The 19,691-nt window shown below is 39.3% G+C and overlaps 1 long non-coding RNA gene across 1 annotated transcript in view; it reads right to left on the bottom strand.

Annotated features, from left to right (window-relative positions):
- Positions 1 to 18,171, bottom strand: part of LOC133272630 (uncharacterized) — a 30,028-nt gene extending 11,857 nt beyond the window's left edge. Inside the window, exons 1-2 of the long non-coding RNA XR_009744499.1 lie at positions 18,045 to 18,171; positions 4,233 to 4,267 (exon numbers count right to left, since the gene is read on the bottom strand). This is a non-coding gene — a long non-coding RNA (uncharacterized LOC133272630). The remainder of the gene's footprint in view (positions 1 to 4,232; positions 4,268 to 18,044) is intronic.
- Between the last annotated feature and the right edge of the window lie 1,520 nt (positions 18,172 to 19,691).

Raw genomic sequence — 19,691 nt, 5'->3', positions numbered from 1 at the left:
AATGGGTATTTCTGGTTAGGCAGATGTCAGTGCTACAGCCATACGCATTTAGCTAGAGCTACACGCAAAAGAGCATGGTCAACCTATCCAAGGCATGCAGTATCAGTTGCTGAAATCAGATTTTGAAGCGGTCTCAAGTCTCAGACAGAAGACTTTGCCAGCATGCCAGCAGGTCAACTCTTTGAGATACTTGAGATACAAGTGAGATACTTCTGCTGAAGTCATTTTACTTCATGGAGAATAATTAGTATTAATGGAAATCATTTCAAAGCTTTTGATTTGCCATATTAGATTGAATAAAGAAGACTGACATTCACTTAAGACTCTTTCCATAGTTAAGTTTCAGCTGAAATAACTTATCTGGTTTAATCAATGCACTTCAAGAAAAGCATGAAGATATCGAGAGACTTCAAAAAACAGTGAGAACAATCAGAAATTTAGAAAATATGGCCTATGGGGAGATGCTAAAAAAAAATTAAGCTATTTAGGTCAGGAAAAAAGTGCATTAAAGGTAAAAACCTTCTTCAAATACGTGAGAAGTATCAAAAGTAAATTATTGCATATGGTTACTTTGGATAGAACATGTGGTTCAGAAATACTCAGGACTTTGGTGAGCTGTAAAGGAATATGCATCAGCTTCAGCTTCATACACTTACGTCTAAATGATGAAAACGCAGGCATTCACACACATCTAGGTAGCTAGGCTACCATCATATTCAGGAAAGCTTAGATAACTGTTCATTTTAGCTAAAATTTGACACACTCAGTCAGCTGCATAAGTCCCTGGACTTTACCAATTCTAGATTTTCACTAAGAGCAGCTCAGATGCTCAGCTCACATGCAAATATCTCCTTTTTATATACCTAAATGTACATCTGAAACTCAAGATGAACCCTCATGTAAGAATAATTCTGGAAGTGAGGATGGTGAAGTTCTGGAATAACTTGATTGTATATGTTGTCTTAGCCAGTAACAGCAGAGAGTCATTTATACAGAGTTGACCTTTGCTTGGGGCAAAGGCAAGGCTGTTCTGTAAAGCAGAATAGCCTAGCTCAATAAAACTTGAAATTATAGCTTCTTTACTGCTGTTAAACACCGCCTACAGCAAGCTCTGTGCACTGCTTCGTCTTCAGGAGCCACGCAGCATGTGGCAGAAATCAGAATTTTCTCTCTGTGCCACGTCTAAGCAGGCATAAACACAGAATGACACTAGATTTTCCATTCCTGGGACTGATTGTATTAACTAGGCAGCAACTCTCTGGGCAAAGGAAACAATTAGGTGAGGTTCCTTCCCACACTTGTCTCTAAAGGGCAGCAACTGCATCATGTGCAATTCTATTTGAGCAGAGTCCAGTTCCCGAATCAGGAAATCCTTAAGTTAATCTCTTGTAGATAAAGGCAGTAGAAAGACAAGGTTGTGGATCTTGGTAGGGTTTTGGCACATACTCATTAACAAACTGTTCAATACTGTTGGGTTTATTCTTTAATTAATTCATCCACCACAGTTATGTGTGTTCTGCACATCTTCATACTATTAACTTTAAATTGTCCTTATGCAACCTGCTGCCTATACTACATTGCACATCCACTTCCGTGTTCAAACACAAACTATATGAATCTTATTTTCATTTTGTGAAGTCTAAAATCAGTCATGTCACCTTGTAGGACTACAGTTCAATGCCCAGAGAATAGGGACACAGCAGACACCATCTTGAAATGTGAATTTCACCTCATCTAACTTGAGAAACTTAGACTAAGAAATCCATTTGGCTTCACCTGTCATTAGTCAAGTGAGATAGGTCTCTGGCATCCACACTGAATGTCTAAGACAGTAGGATGAATGCTACCAGCACTGCTTTCTGCAAGTGGAACACAAGACTTAGTAAATGTTGGGAAACAATTTTTCACTGAGAATGTGCAAGTGCGCACATCAAACATACAATCACAAATTAAAAAGTTTGCCAATGAGTTTGGTGAAAACATCCTCTATGCACTAACTACAGACTGCTAGACAGAAGCACTCAGGTATTTTTGCTTTTGTACTGAATGCCAACCTGTGGTGAATGACTGACAACTGCGGATGGAATTATAGACACACAGATCTGTGTATTGTCTTGTTTATGCTTGTGAGTTCAGTCTGTTCATATAATTATCATATTACTGCATGCTAAACACAGTAGTGTAACTTCCCCATATGAATAGGTGTTGAAATTCAGAAAAGTGTCTCTACATACACTGACATTAATACTGTCCTCTGTTCTGTAGTGTTATAGTGCATCACATGATTTAGACAAAAAACGAAATAATAACAAGTTGTTTTTCCGTGCTGTCTTCAATTTCAACTGACTGAATGGATTTTAATTAATCTTTCTAAAGATGATTTGGCTAAAGACACTATCTTTTCCTTGGTTAACTTTCAAAATATACTATAATCAGTTACATATGGAAACATACACCAAATCCCAGTTCATTAACTGAATTTGTGCAGAATATCTGCAGTTCAGCAAAATATAGCCTATTGGTTTTACTTCTAAGCTGCTTTGTAAAAAAACCTGTAGATAAATGGATTAAAATAACATTAAATATTGTAGCTAAGTTTCATAAATAGCAATTTCAACAGACATCAAAGCACATTTTTGAAAAAAGTGATTTGGAATTACAAAGATATATTTTGCTTCTATACACTTAATTTAAACAGAATACCTCTATTAAAATTTTATTTTCTGTTTTTCTGGGGGGTGTTTCTCTTTGTTCTGAAAAGTTAATAAATGCACTGAATGAAGAAACAACACAAACACCTGAATTTTCACAGTAAAATATCCTGTTCTTAAATATATTTATGTTGCTCAAAATGCATTGGTTTGATAGTATTAGAGTAAATTAGGGCTAAATACCCTTTACAAAAAAAAAGAAAAAAGGCTTCAACATGTAGTATATAATTGCTGGTACAATTAGCACTGGGTTTTTTTTCAAATTATCATAGGCTTAGTCTATCAGCTGGACAGTAAACAAGGCTCTGCCATCTCGATCTACTGTCCAGTCTAGTTAAATCATTTTCTAGAAACAACCTGGCCTGAAGGTCAGGAAGGACATTCATTCCAGGACTCTAAGTGGGCTAATTGAAACTAACTCTGAAGAAGAAAGAACCTCTGTTAATTTGGTATGTATGGGTGAGTGCACATCAATACCACAAAGGGCTCCATTATTGCTGTATCAAAGTAAATAGCTGAAAAAAAATGAGTCAGGGAGATGAATGATGAGTTAAGTGTTAAGCAGACACTGAGTGCAAACAGTAAGTAGCACACAGTTGCTCTCAGAAGGAATGTGGCTTCTGTTAACTCTTTAATTTCTGCTAACTCCTTTAATTCCCTCTGTGCTAGATTCGGTTTTCTGCAAATCTTTTTTGCCTTGCTGGTCTTTTATTACCCAATTCAAGGAGATTTTGTGAAACCTTTTAATAGATTAATTTAGCTTTTGGGTTCTGGAAAAGCTTTCCCACTTTAAATCCCATCTTAAATAATAATTTTGCATTTGAGAAATTATATTAATTGCCAGAGGAAAAGATTGCTTCAACCAAAACCAGTTTAGGCTTTGAATCATGTTTACAGATGAACATGGGGCAAGAATTGTGCCACCAGGAGTGCTTGGGAAAGTTTTGAGTCCTGGCAAAAAGGAAATCCTCACAACTTCCACCTGAACCACCTTCTTGACTACCACTTTCATGACTAGGTGAAATACAGCAGAAAGCATTTATGTCCAAGAAGTACAAGGATTACAATGGTTCCTGACATTGCACTGATTTTTGTTTTATTTTATTCCAAAGTGCTCAATAATGATGGGCCAAGCATAATCTAGTTCTTGTGACTTTTCTAGATCAGAAAACTAAGATAATAAAAACTCAAGCTAGAACTTGCAGACTCACATTTTCCAAGTCTACTACAGTGAAGGTAAAACAGTTGCGCACCTTGTCAAGACAAACTTCCATAGAACTGATTGAAAATTATTACATGATGGTTGTCCAGTGTTATTGCATGTGCCCTAGCACATTTAAACACTGTCTAGTTCAGTTACAGAAGCTAAATATTCTAAAATTCATATGTGAAGATCATCAACATTGGCAGTTCTAAAACAGCTGACTTCTGAAAAAGCAGCAAAATAATAAATTATCTCTGAGCAGGTGTATAACTTTGAGAATATCATTGATCTTTAAATGAAAAAAAGGTAAATCTCACCTGTTTGGATTTTCATAAAATACATAATATGGGACCTGAAAATCATTAAATAATGAAAGAAACACAAATTGAGTGAAGACTAGAATAAAGGGACTTTTGTGAAAGAAATATAAAAGGAGTGAAGGGTAGCATATAGGGACATTATTTATAAGAACCGAGATAAAATACTTATCACTGAAAGTCTTGAAGATCTATTTTTAGAACTTAGCATGCTAAATGTTATCACTATTTATCTTTGCAAAAAAAGGGAAATGTACTTATGAAATACACTGATAACCTACAGTGTAATTAGGGAATACAGTTAAGTGTCATCCGAGAGAAACCAGATGTTGAAAACTAATATAATAAAACTGTAAGAAGTTTATTGGTGTGCATAAGGGACTAGAGATAAAACTTCTGTGTTAAGTAGGGAATTCAGTCAGGTGCAAAAGCAGAAGCAAAAGCAGACCTGAGTGCATCAATTAATGGATGATGAAAGCAGCCATGAAAAAAGACAATTTTTGCTATAATGCATCAGGCTAAGTATTTCTATTCATAACAAGAAAACAATGGTGCAATTTTGCAAGGGATAAATAAAAAATAATATGGCAAATGTTGCTGTACATATCTGATCACAAATACTGAAGAAACTTAATTAAAAGTGATTTAAAAAGGGCTACTGAGATAAAACACATAATGGAAAAACCTGTGATACAAGAAAGAGTAGAAGAGCTTCATTTCTTGAGTCTAGGCAGATAAAGGGTCTGTGACTACCTTCTTGAAGCAGTCAGGATGTGATATGCAGGTTAATACAGGAAAAGAGCGGAAGAATGCATTACATAAGGCAGTTAAGTATAAAGAAAGAAGCAACAGAAGCTTATACAAGCAATAATAAAAAAAAATCCTTTTAAAGCTTTAACTTATATAATAATTAATAAACATTTGAAAATATTTATTAGAAAAAAAAAAACAACCAAAAACAGTTGTCCTGGGTTCAGCAGTAGCAGTCATTTTTCTCCTTCTTGGTAGGTGGTGCAGTGCAGTGTTTTGACTTTCAGCCTAGGAACAGAGCTGATAACGATGTTTTGGTTTGGCCAAGGACTTTGTGAGCCTCATGCTCTGCCAGGGAGGAGGGGAAATCGGGAGGAAGCAGAGACAGGACACCTGACCCAAACTGACCAAAGAGGTATTCCATACCACAGCACATCATGCCCAGGAGGTAACTGGGGGACTGCAGGGTTGGAGGAGGTATCGGTCAGAGCTTGGTCGGGCTGGGGGGGCGAGTTATCGGTTGGCTGGTGGTGAGATGTTGTATTCTCTTCCCTTGTTATTTCCTTTATCATTATTATTATTGGTGGTAGCAGCAGTGATTTGTGTTATACCTTAGTTACTAAACTGTTCTTATCTCAACCCGTGGGAGTTGCATTCTTTTCGATTCTCCTCTCTGTCCCTCTGGGAGTAGGGGGAGGGAAAGAAGGGGGGGAGTGAGTGAACAAGTTACCTGACTGGGTTTAAACCACTGCAACAGTCCAAAGAGTCTCCAAGATGATCCTTTTCAAATAATCCAAAATTGTGCTGTATGGATATACAATTTCTGTCTTTAAGTCCTGGATTTCAGATAAAGTAAAGGGTCATCAAAAGTGTCTGTTAACAGATAAGGTGGTCTCAGAGGTACAGTATCCCTTAGGTTACAGATAGCAAAAGTGAAGAGAAACAGATTGCAACAAGTAATACCTTACATACCTTAAGAAGCAATCTACAAATTACAGCTGGATGCACTGATATGCAGTGTTAACACCTCCAGGCAGCTTACAGGTACATCAGAGCTCTGTTTATATAGTTTTATTCAGTCTTTTCAGTTGTTTCCTTTCAGTGCTCTGCTTCAATATCAGAAAGCGATCTATGACAGTTGCTTTGTATTAGACAAATCACTGAATCACAGAAAAATTCCACTTGGAAGGGACCTAAGAAGGTCTCTAAACCAGCCTCATGCTCAAAGCAAAGTTACCTCTGCGATCAGACTTGGTTGCTCAGAGCTTTATCCAAGTTCATGTTGGAAAATGTCCAAGGAAGGAAACTGCAGAACCTCTTTGGGCAACCTGCCCACTGCTTGGCTGTTCTCATGGTGAAAAAGTTTCTCCTTATCTCCAGTCCAAACCTCTCTTATTTCAGCCTATGCCTGATGCCTCTTGTCTCCTGCCACGCACTGTTGAATGAACAGCCTTTCTCCTTCTGCTCAGTCACCAATCTGTAGACTCTGAGGCTGCTGATAGGCTTCCCCAAAGGCACGTTCACTCAAGGCTGTGTAAGCTCTGCTCCTCAGCCTCTTCTCACAGCCCAAGTACTCCAGCCCACCCTGACCACCTTGGTGGCCCTTCACTGAAGTCACTCCAGTTTACCAAGGGCTTTCTAGTATACAGAGATCAAAATACAATGCAGTTTTCCAGATATGGTTTAATGAACGCTGAGCAGAGGGCACCATCACTTGCTCCTGATCTTCTGGTTCTGCGTCTGCTAACAGCCCAGGGCACTTTTGACTTTCCTGCTGCCAGACCTCACTGTTGGCTCAGGTTCAATTCACTTCCCACCAGGATCCCCAGGGTTTCTTCAACAGAGGTGCCCCTGGGCAGACAGCCTCCCACCTGTTATCATTGCCAGGGACTCTTCCACATGCATAACTTGGCTTTTGTCCTTACTGAATTTTGTGAGGCTCACATCAGCCCTCCAGCCTCTCTACCTCCATCTGAATGGCAGCCTTGCCCTTCAGGCTTATCAGCTGTCACACTGCTATTTAATGCCATCTCCAAACCTAAGGAGCAAGCACCCATCAGCTCCTCCAAATCATGGATAAAGATATTAAATAATACAAGTCCCAGCACACACCACTGTGGACTCCATTTTTTTCCCCAGTCTCCTGACAGAGTGTCGTGGTTTAAACCCAGTCAGGTAATTCGTTCGCTCACTTCCCCCCCTTTCTTGCCCTCCCCCCGCTCTCGGAGGGACGGAGAGGAGAATCAAAAGAATGCAACTCCCATGGGTTGAGATAAGAACAGTTTAGTAACTAAGGTATAACACAAATCACTACTGCTACCACCAATGATAATAATGATAAAGGAAATAACAAGGGAAGAGAATACAACACCTCAGCACCAGCTGACCGATAACTCGCCCCCCCAAGCCCAACCAAGCTCCGACCGATACCTCCTCCAACCCTGCAGTCTCCCAGCCCTTCCGGCTAACTCCCAGTTACCTCCTGGGCATGACGTGCTGTGGTATGGAATACCTCTTTGGTCAGTTTGGGTCAGGTGTCCTGTCTCTGCTTCCTCCTGGCTTCCCCTCCTCCCTGTCAGAGCATGAGGCTCACAAAGTCCTTGGCCAAACCAAAACATTTCTATCAGCTCTCTTCCCGAGCTGAAAGTCAAAACACTGCACTGCACCAGCTACCAAGGAGGAGAAACATGACTGCTACTGCTGAACCCAGGACATTATCCACCCCTTATTCCATACCATTCACGTCATGCTCAGATCCCACATTTTCAATATACCATCACTCTTATCTCGGTGCACTCTTATCTTAGTGCATGGACCAGTCCCTATAAAGCTGCTGCGTCCATCTGGTCCATGTCAGGCTCCATCTCTTGTAACAGTCTTCCAGAGCAGGAGAGACTGTGTGCAGTGTTCACACTCATGAATAACCTGGGCAATAGTGTCCATTGTTAAGTCCACCCCTCGATCATGAGTCCATCTCTGTGTTGCATCTCTGCTCTGATGGCCTGAAGTGCCATGGGCCCACCAGGCTTAAAATAATTCACTGTCCCCTTCAGCAGTTTCTGCAGCTTGTTGCTGGGGACTCCATACAGCTGCCTTCCATCTCCGACGCTTCCAAAGCACTGGAGGGGCCCAGTGGACTAGATACTTGCCCATACTGTCCCACACACCCTGCCACTCATGACTCTCCAGCCTTGGGGAAAATCTCTTGGTCCCCCTATATTGTTGTCTAACCCCAGACAAGACCCAAACCTGACTCTGCTTAACTTTTGAGATAAGACAAAATGGTTGTGGGTAGAACACAGTCTGTGTGTGTGCCAACATGCTGATCCCCACCACAATCAGCAGGCAGGTCCCAAGGATACCCAAAGGCCATTCAGAGCCTTCAGAACTCTCAAACGATGCTGCTGTGCTTGTCACTGGGGCTGGTGTAGCTGCTGTGCTTGCCGGCTCTCCCACCACCGGCTTCTCTTTTCCTGAGTCCAGCTCTTCCTCCTCTGCCTTGCTGGGAAGTGCTGCGTGGTCTCCTGCATCCTCCTGAGGCTCGGCGGGTGGCTGCCGGGGAATGCTCTCGGCCGTCGCGGGGCTCGGCTCCTCCGCGGGGCTCGGCTCTTCCGCGGGGCTCGGCTCCTCCGCCGCCTTATCCCGCTGCTCGGCAGCCGCTTCCTTCTGCTCCTCGACCGCCCCGGCCTCCTCCACCGGCAGCCGTCCCCTGGCGGCCTCCGGCCCCGCTCCCGCCGCCGCTTGGTCCCCGGGGCCGCTCTCCCGGGCCGCTTCAGCAGCCGCCGCCTCCCGGGGCCGCTCCCCCTCGGCTCCCCGCAGCCTCACGAAGATGGAGAGTAGGGTGAGGGCCAGGACGGTGAAGAGCAGCCGGACGGCCAGGTACAAGTCCACGGCCACGTCCGTCCCGCCCTGCTGCTGGAGCCCACCCGTATTACAAGCCATTGCCATAAAGCACAGTGAGACAAGAACCTTAGCCCAGGCCCCACACTTGATAAACACTAACACAGCAAATACCGGCTCTACGTAAGTTACAACGGTCTGAAGCTGTGAGATCAAGAACAACTCTGATACCCAATAAATCAGCATTGTGACGAATGACTATTAATCCAGTCAAATCTGTCGTTATCTCAACCCTTCGTGCCCCACGTTGGGCGCCAAAAAGAACTGTCCTGGTTTAAACCCAGTCAGGTAATTCGTTCGCTCACTTCCCCCCCTTTCTTGCCCTCCCCCCGCTCTCGGAGGGACGGAGAGGAGAATCAAAAGAATGCAACTCCCATGGGTTGAGATAAGAACAGTTTAGTAACTAAGGTATAACACAAATCACTACTGCTACCACCAATGATAATAATGATAAAGGAAATAACAAGGGAAGAGAATACAACACCTCAGCACCAGCTGACCGATAACTCGCCCCCCCAAGCCCAACCAAGCTCCGACCGATACCTCCTCCAACCCTGCAGTCTCCCAGCCCTTCCGGCTAACTCCCAGTTACCTCCTGGGCATGACGTGCTGTGGTATGGAATACCTCTTTGGTCAGTTTGGGTCAGGTGTCCTGTCTCTGCTTCCTCCTGGCTTCCCCTCCTCCCTGTCAGAGCATGAGGCTCACAAAGTCCTTGGCCAAACCAAAACATTTCTATCAGCTCTCTTCCCGAGCTGAAAGTCAAAACACTGCACTGCACCAGCTACCAAGGAGGAGAAACATGACTGCTACTGCTGAACCCAGGACACAGAGTACTATCCATTAACCAAGAGACTTTCCTGAAATTATTTCTTTAATTATTTTATTTAATTTTCTGGGGAAAAAAAAAAAAATCTGTTTATGAAAGCAAATATAAGTAATTTACTAAAAAATTAAAAACTTCCAACTGAGGATACGCATACTTGCCCCTGGAAAAAAAATCTGGCAGTGAAGAGTTTTCAATCTAGATCCAAAATCAGTCTATTTCAAATTAAAGTTGAATTTACAGTAATGATAGACTATTGCCAGAAAATTAAGCTGATTAAAAAATGTGGGTCTGACATAGCAATAAAGGATAAGACAGGAAGATGTTAATTCATTTTATTTAGATGAAAGAGAAGTATGAGAGAAGTGGAAAGATGTAGGGACTCACTAGTCTTCACGATGCATAAAGATAGCAACATCTGAACAAGGTGACATCTAGATAAGGTTGGCTATGCCATACTCAGCAGATGTTAAATTAAAAGGTATTCTGAGAGAAAAGGGCAGGTTGGAGACCTGCTCATAAAGGTCAAGCTGGTACAATCACTGACAATTTGATCTATTGCTAGGTATAACTGTGAAAGCTGCATCCTAGAGGCAGCAAACATGAAGTCATCAGTCCTTTGAGATCCTGTGTGGCTGATATACATTGAAGACATCAGTGCAGGAAAGAAGACAAATGAGCATATATTGCAGCAGTGCAGAAAGAACCATTTACTGCTCCCAGAACATCAAGGAGAGCAAGCTGAAATATTTCAGGGACATACCAAGGAGAGCGGAGATTGATCAGCAAAAACAATAGCGCGAGACAGAACTGCAAGCAAAAATGGAAGCAAGGATTGGGTCAGCAACATAACAGAAGGGAAATTTCCTTAAGCAATGAGGGGACGTCAGGTCTTGTGAATCACAATGCAAAGGGCCACTGACCTCCAGATTTAAGGCAGAGCTTGGTAATGATGGATATAGGTAATTGATCAAAGAATAATGTCAGCTGGTAAGCAGCCTAGTTAAGAGACACATGAAATGTAGCCTTGTGTTTCTGACCCCTCAAGAGCCATACAAATAAGATGATGCTGTTTTCTAATCGAAGCTGTAGATTTCATACCTCAAAATTCTACTTCATGTGAATCCATATATGTTTATTAACGCCTATATATAAACAGACAGCATAACCATTCTTTGTTATGACAAATACAAAATTATATAAATTGGCTAGAAAATTTGTATAAATTCAATTTAATACTCTCATAATGAATAATTCTTTTAATATTTAATGTTACACCTTTATTGCAATAAACACACCTAGCGTGGCAAAGTATCATTACTTGCTTTACAAGGTTTTCCTCAGGATTAATAAAGCATACCATTACTTGTGAAATCTTCAAGTGCTTTTCAAGAGCTTTTTCAAGAACATCTTTTTGTTTTCTTTTGTTTTACTTCAGGGGCATATTAATGCTGAAACATGATGCAAGACTTTCTTTTGATATGAAGAAAAGCATAGTGATGAAAAAAGGGAAAGAAAAGGAGGAAATCTTCCACATATGTAGATGCAGATTTTGCTAAAGATCTATTTGCTCATATATCAGGAGTATAATCATACAATACATCTGAAACAAAACCCATGTATTGCCTGCAGTTTGCAAAACACAGCTATCGTTAACCTGAAGGACACTGTCAGAAGTACTCAATAAAGTGTTTCCCAATGAAAATCACCAGTGCTAAGACACAAGTCTGTTTAACAGATACGAATAGTCTCTGAACGAGAACCACCTCACCAAGCTGGAATCTTAGGTACGTCATACTTGAACAGCTTCATTGAGCACCCTAAATGTAAATGCAGAATAGGTACCTGAATCAAACAGAATAAATACCACATACTGCTTTTATAAATCTCAATAAAATGAAATTTGGTTGATTTTGAAGTACTAGAGGAAAGAAAAATGGCAAATCTTTTTAAGCAGATTGCAACTTCTGGTAGTAGGGAGGCCTTTCAGGGCTTCTGTGCGGACATTTTTACTTCACTTTGCCTATTACTACATTTTAAAACATCTGTTACTTTGCCCTAAGCTGGTCTTTTCAGTGACTATCCAGATCACGTTCATTCCCTTTGCCCCTATCCAGTACCTCTGAACTCAGTGTTTCCCTGTGTAACTAAAAATAGGCAGCTTCACACCATCAGAAGTAGCTTAGTAGTTTTAAATAAAATTTCGTCCACTAGAAAATATGGTTATGTAAACCTTAGCTAGCAGCAAACTTCTTCCACACCATGTTATTGTTACTTCTTTCTGCACCAAAGACAATCAACAGCGCATATTCCTGTTGTGTACTTGTGGAATATTTCTCCTTTGTCTAGAATAATTACTGTTCTACCAAATTTATGCTTGCTCTCTTCTGCAGCCTTCTGAATCATTATCACACCCAGCATGAAAGAAGACCTAAACCAATAAATTCAGTTATATATGCACAATTTGCACACTGAAATAATCTCCTACAATCAGGTTTGTTACAGAAAGGTTATGCAGAGCAAAACATAATGAATTCCACTAGGGAAAAAAAAAAAGTAATCGATTACTTAAAGGAAATAAAAATAATGCTTTATTTTCAGGCTTGATAAATTGTGAAAAAGACTTTTATATGTGGCTAGTATTTCTTCACACAAAACCTGACATTATAACTCTGTAATGTAGGATCAGGTTTATGAAGAAAATAAACTTTTTCCATCCGATCTGCTTACTGCATTGTCTGAAATAGGAAATTCCTCCAGGGATGTGCTAGTCCCTCTTTTCACCTAAAAGAGACAAGTTACAGATGTAAAAATTGCTGATGTTCCCAAATATTGTAAACCTGAATCTATGAGTTACTGCTTTATGTTCCCTTAGTTAAAAGCATCCAGAAAGGGAGAGGATAACATTCAGTTTAGAGCATTAACTTCATCAAGCTAATTTCTCTAGGTATGCTGTACTTGATAAATTACAGCTTCTAAATCTGAATGAACCTCTTAAGCTACTTCTGTCTACATATCATGACTCCTTGAAAAGCAAGATATATTACTTCAAAGATTTTTGTGTGGTTATAGAATAAAAATAAATAACACTATCTCATTTAGTTAAATAAAGTGAGTAGCTGTATAAATCAAGAGTCCTCGCATGCTTTCAAAAGACAAGCTGGTAAGGCATATATAGTCCTCTATGATCAGAGTTTGTGAGTTCATGTACTTAAAAGAAGCATGTCTTGGGAAACACATAAAAGTCAAACTACTACATTTTCTGCCTGGAAAATATTTGATATCTCAGAAATTTGTTAATAAGCAGAAAATCAAGTTTGTGAACAGGTGAAACAATGTGTTTAAGCCTTGTTCAGTGTTGATGGTCACAGGACAATCAACGAAATTTTCTACGCTCAGCACTAGGCAGCAAGATCTAACTCTCCCAGTTCTCAGCACATAAGACAGCTTCAGCCTTGAGAGCACTTCTAGCCCATTCATTCCTAACAGCATATTTCTAAATTGCACTGCAAAATAAACTGTAGGGGGTTTGGTTTTCTTTAAGGATGAATCTGTAACTAACAGAATTTTTGGAAGAAAAACAGCTATATTCTCGCTTTGCATCACCTTGCTGTCAGCATCTCTGAACAGGCAAAAAAGACCCCACTGTAAAGTGTTTAAAGTTTTTTACCTTAACCATTGCTCTCAATGTTACACCACCAAGTACACATTAATTTCAGTATTATAAATAGACATTGGACAAGACAGATTGCAACAATTTTTAGAGTCCAGGTCTGAACTGTGGTAGTTTGAGATAAAAATAACTTAATACTATCTATTTATTCTACTACAAATTACCCTTCTGAAATGGAAGAACAGTCATCACTATACGTAGATCTAGAAGATTCTGCCCTTAGTACTGCAACACAAACCAGTAAGACAAATTGAACTCTGCAAAGAACTAAGTAGAGGAATCTAATAAACTGAGGACTGCTCTGATGGAGTATATTGACTGTATTTTATTTGAAAGAGGAACCTAAAATGCTGTTGGAAGCCCTCTTATCAGCTCAATCTTTCCTTCACTATTAATAAATATTTGACTTCTCAACTCTGGATACTTTTATAGTAGTTTCATTCCTTCATTGACTTTAAAGGCAAATAAAACAACCTTTGACTTGTGCCATTGATTGCTCAGTTACTGGATGGAGTCATGCTAAAGCTGTCTTTCTGACTCCTTCCTCTATATTTTTCCTGAAAACACAACTAAATGAAATGTGCAACTGTCCTGATTTTCAAATAATACATTTGGAAAGAAGATGCCCTAAGATTAAAAATAATGTGGGTTTGTGTGTTTGGCTTTTTTTGTGGAAACTCGGTGCTACTGAATTTAACTTAAACATAGCAAGGCATACAACAAAGACAGTTTTTGCTATTCAAATATACATGTACAAATATTAATTATAGTCAATTAGAATTTTGTGGTTTATCCTTTACAACATTAATGTAAAAGAAGTATTACTGCACTAAATATTTAGCTGCAGCAGAAACACTTTTAGAAGAGGAGGCTGGGCTGAATGAACACAAAATATTGCCCCATATCACAGTATTGTCTATGTTTACATGATTGTTACAAATATATTAAAAATTACAACATTGCAGTGTGACTCCTGTGGCCTGTTCACTGAAATGACTATCTGTGCATACCCAAGAATAGTTTATAATGTCTTTATCTTTGTCAAAGAAACCCTGTAATTTGGCCACTCCTTATCTGAAGGACTCTCATCTTGCCCTATAATGAGAAAGGTGATCCATTACAGCCATTGTTACTTTCTTATGCAACTAATGGAAGTGGTCGAGCTGTGTTTCAGAGCTGGACGAGATAATAAGGCATTTCCCGAGAATACCATCCTAATGGCAAGATGTGCTTTCTTCTACTTCATGAGGAGACAGAACTGATGTTCTGAGTTTGTAGAGATGAAGATCTACAGCCTTATATTCCCTGAGAGACATAAAAGGGGACAGAGTAAAAGTTGGAAGGGTTTATACTGCAGTGTATGTATACGCTATAAATGGATGCTAAAATTTCAAGAACATAAGCAGAGGGAGGCTGGCAAGTGTGCATATATGAGAACAGTGTTTGAATTAATTTTTTTAGGTCATTTAGAGCATGGGACTAGACTCTTACCAATGCAAATATTTATTTAGCAGATAAAATTATAAACGAGGCTCAGGCAATGTTACTTTTTTGAGTACTTCTGCACACTCGCAGATTACCCAAGCTGTGATCTGAAATGCGCCTCCAGCAGGGTGCAGTATTACACTTGCAGCACAAAAACTGGGATGGTCTAAAGAGTGCCAATGACTCCAGCGACTTTGCAAGTGGTGGTGACACCAGTGAGAACATGAATGCAGTTTTCCTTCTTCAGATTTGGTATCCCACATTTTAAAGCCTGCAACATTCATCAGAAAACCAGATCTGATTCTTGCAGGAGATTAAGACTTTTCTAACTGTTTCAGCAAGTAAAAATTAATTAGCTTTAAAGGAAAAAAATATCATAGATATTAACTTTTCAGTCAGGGATCATCACAGAGTGGCTGCTCATGAGGAAGGAGGAGGCAGAAGTGGAGGGTGACCAGAGAACAGACCATGGAGTGCCCGTTCAAACAAGAGTGCAGCCCCACAGGTTGCAGGGTCAGGCTGGGGATGGAGGAGAGCACAGGACTGCCACAGCAGTGCTCAGGCCAGGGAACTGGGGATGTTGGGTTCACAGGGAGGTGATTTGTGGCATAAGAAATATGAAGCGCCATGTGGAGTACCTAAATGATGGCAGTAAAACTAATATCGGTTTCTTGAAAAATATCTGTCACTTTCTGAACTTTTCCCTAAAGTTGAAGATTTAGCAATTACTGCATGCTTGGTTGAAATGGAATAATATGTTGCTCTGAGCAAGAGACTGCAAATAAGTCAACACTTTAAACACTTTAAAGCAGTGCTCAGGCCAGGGAACTGGGGATGTTGGCTTCACAGGGAGGTGATTTGTGGGGGGTCCCAGATGTGACTCCTTAGGGAAATTAAGCCTCTTGGTGCAATCGGGGTTTTGACTATCTTTTTATTTCTTTTTCTAAATCAAGGGCATTCATTAAATCTAAATATGTTTTTACCATGGTTTTTACATTATAATTATTCCCCCTTTTAAAAAGTAGTCTAGTTATGACATTGCACAATCCATGACCTAAATTTAGAACTACATTTACTATAACCAATTAACATTATTTACATTAAGTAAGGCTACTATTCAAGCTGGGGTTTTTTTGGTAATTAAATGACTGCACTTGAAGCAGTTACAGATTAAGTATTTGAAGTAAAGTGTGCTGAGATGATAATTCAGCTGAAAGCAGCAGCAGCAGCCTCTCCTGCCAGGGAAGGGTAATATCTTTTCCACATACCCTCCAGATACTCCTGCAGCACTCCTGGGCTATTTCCATTAGATTCTCCATCTCACTGAAGAATATTGGCCAAAAAAAATCTTTAATTTGGCCTCAAAAGGCAGTCATGGACAAGATACTATGCCTCTGGTACCCCAAGAGCTCCTTGAATTAAAGCTCTCTCGGCATTTAATTGCAGCGCTGGGGAAGCATTTCTTGCACCATTCCTAACAGCATTTTTTGGCTCATTCAGAAGAAGCATACAGCCTGCTGTTACTAGATAAACCAGGCAAGACTAAGAAAGAGGAGAATATTCATAGGACTCAGCAGTCACTTTTCACAAACTAACTAGCCATCAGCAATTGCCAGTCACGCAGTAGCATCAATTATGAGTCTTTTCTAATCTTCTAATTTCTAATGTGGTTTCACAAGGCAATACTTCTGTTTTACCATAACAAAGGAGGTAAAAGCCTTCTAAATTACAGCACTTCCTGACCCAAGCGAAGATCTGCAAAGCAACATCAGCTAACCAGCATAACATTCCAACCAAAATAAATTGGGTCATTGGGTCAGCAGAAGCTGAGAGGCCGAAAATGCAATTTTAGCTTCTAATGGCTTCTTTCTCCATATGGTCTCTGGCTTGTCAGTGCTTATTTGTCTTTTGCCAGTGTCTTTGTAAAACCACTCTGTGAGAGATGTTAGGCATAAACTTTTACCACATGGTGTAGCACATATTTGTTATACATTATGTATCTCACATAGATAGATATTCTTCTATGATTACATTTGTTCTATTTGGATTTCTAACAGAGCATAGTGCAGTATAACTATACACTGCAAGTTTTAGTTGCTGTTTGCAACCTGCTTAAGACCTCTTCTGCCCATTCATGTATTGAGGAAAATTTTATTATGCCTCTAAAATACACAAATGAAAATCAAAAGCAAGCGCTCGCCTAATTCAATGGACTTTTTAATAATTTCAAGGAGATCTTGGCTACCTTTGACAATCTCTTGCTTCAGTATTTTTTCAAAAGTAGATTTAGAAAAAAAAAATAAATATTGCCAAATAGAAACACAGAAAACCTTCACTAACATGCAAAAGACACAATTAGGCAGTTTGGGTGACCAGAAGCAAACAAAAGCCACACAAAAAATTAACAAATATTGAAAGAGAGTAAGACTGTCATCTTGCCAACGCCATGACCATGAGACAATCAGTATGTTCTTCTCATTATGCCAGCTCAAGCATGTGATTTACTCAAGCATTTGACTTGTCACAATTCTCTTTTGGCCAAAGAATAAAGTTATTTCAATGTAATACAAGTTGGATATGTCTTATGCTTTGAGCAGCCAGATTTCAAAGAGTTGGGTGTCAACGAACTGCGTATTCAGTAAGGATTTGTAAACAAGTTCTAAATCTGCACATTTTGCACCTAGCCATGTACAGGAAAAATAACAAGAGTATGTTTTCATGTCACAGTGCTCCAGGTTAGGATTTGTAGCAGCATTATTCCATCAGAAAGAATTGCAACACCAGAGCCTGGGGTCACAGATTTAAGTATTTCAGAAAGTCTTAGGCTAAGACATGCTGCCACCACTATATTACATCCAGAAAGAAGAACTGCTTCCTCTACTTCTCAAGTCTCTTCTTTGAGGGATGTTAGAAAAATGTTAATCTGGTAATAAGACTGAAGTAATCATTTTCATTCTAATAGAAAATTTCTGCAGATAGCTTACACAGCTGACTGGCTGTCGATGGCCATTTGACTTTGTTGTTTCTATGGGTGAAATATTATATAGAGTATTCATCAGAGGCTCCGTGTTAAACTGAAGCTTCAGATGAAGAGCTGAGTAGGGAAAAAAAATTAATTAATTGTAACTGCCTCCAGATGTAGGCAATGCAGGACAAAATACTTAAACAGTAATGCGCAACCTCTCTGCTCAACCTTCCTTGGCACCAGATCCCTGGATGGAAAACGATACAATCAATCTTTAAAAAAGGCTTCAGGGCAATCTGTAGCGATTAAATTGATTTCATCCATGTCCACAATAGGTGAAACTATAGTAAAGAACAGAATTAGTATTAAGTTAGGAAGCAAAGAACAGAAGTAAATAATCAGTTTTCCCAATAAAACAGTGTTAAGAGGGATGTGAGATTTGCACAGCTCAACATGGAGAAACATTTTTCAAAAAAAAAAAGAACATTTTTTCAAAAATAAAACAGTCAAAAAATGTACATTTTATGTGCAAAAAAGAGCAGTTTCCCCTGAAACGTGCTTGCTGAAACAGTCGTGTTCCTGCTTGAAATATTTTCCAATTTTCAGCAGAACAAAAAAAAAAAAAAGAAAATGTGTGTATATACATCACACTGATAATATAAACTACTATTAGTAACAATAATAATATGCACGGTATTTCTCTGATTTTCCCAATCTCCAAGAAGGTAAGGAGTTTGAAAGTAGTGAAGTCACCTGTGCCCTTCTTGCAGGTATTTTGAAGCTCATATGATATAAAACATAAATAGGTCTTAATATGTAAATCAGGTAAGGAGAATGGGTCTCACTAGATCACCAACAATTTACCATGAACAATAAAGCCACAGTAATTAAAAATTTCTTTACCTTAAAACTTTGGTGCTTATAATCAGTTGGAAATTTTTCTAACAGAAAATTAAAAATAGAGGTAAAAACAGAAGTTTTATTACACAGTAAAGAACAAGGGATCCTTAAATGACGTAAATTTATACTCCGTTAGGAGAGAACAAGAATTTTGAGGATATTGAAAGATTAATTTCAGTTAAATCGAAATTTTTACCATTATTACCATCACAAGATATTGCTAAAATGCCCAACACATCGATGCTATAACAACAAAAAGACCAAATGAGCATGTGATCTACAATATAAGCAAAATATACAGAATCTGGAAAAATGGGAAAACATAAAAAATAACAGAACCTGGAAACTGAACAGTATATTCAACTACATGAAGAGTTTAAGGTAAATATATGTATATATTTAGGACAAACAGCATAGGATCAGTCTCTACATTAATTACACAGTTTTCAAAATGCAATAGCTTTACACTATTTGAGCATTTCTCATAAATATCTCATCAAAATCTCGTATGGACGCTTTTAAGATTTGTCTAGATAGGGCTCTGGGACATCTAGTCTAGGTCATGCATTGCCTAGAGGTTGGACTAGGTGATCCTTGAGGTCCCTTCCAACCTGGCATTCTATGTGTGTTTCAATTACCAGGTATGCATTTTGTGTAACTTTTGTACCATGGGTTTTGTTACATAGCAACAGCAGACAAAACACAGATCCTCTTGATCTTCCATTTAGATTACTGCCAGAAGAGTAGTTGTATGATAGATCAGTTAAGACTGAAATGGGAAATGTGCAAAGATGAAAGGATAGTTGCATGCTTAAAACATGTTTCTAGGACTTTGAAAGTTTACATTTAAAACCTAGCTTTGCAGCATGCCTCTTGTGTGAACCCAAACAACTAATTTTGAGCCTAATTCTATGAAGAGCACTGAAGTCATTGTCAGAGTTACAACACTTCCTGAGAGAACA

Source organism: Pezoporus flaviventris, unplaced genomic scaffold, assembly GCF_033815535.1.
Source record: "Pezoporus flaviventris isolate CSIRO_AGI_PZ_B2104156 unplaced genomic scaffold, CSIRO_AGI_Pfla_v1 ptg000031l, whole genome shotgun sequence".
Taxonomy (NCBI): Eukaryota; Metazoa; Chordata; class Aves; order Psittaciformes; family Psittacidae; genus Pezoporus; species Pezoporus flaviventris.
The sequence above is the reverse complement of the archived record's forward strand: the minus strand, read 5'-3'. Positions and strand labels throughout refer to the sequence as shown.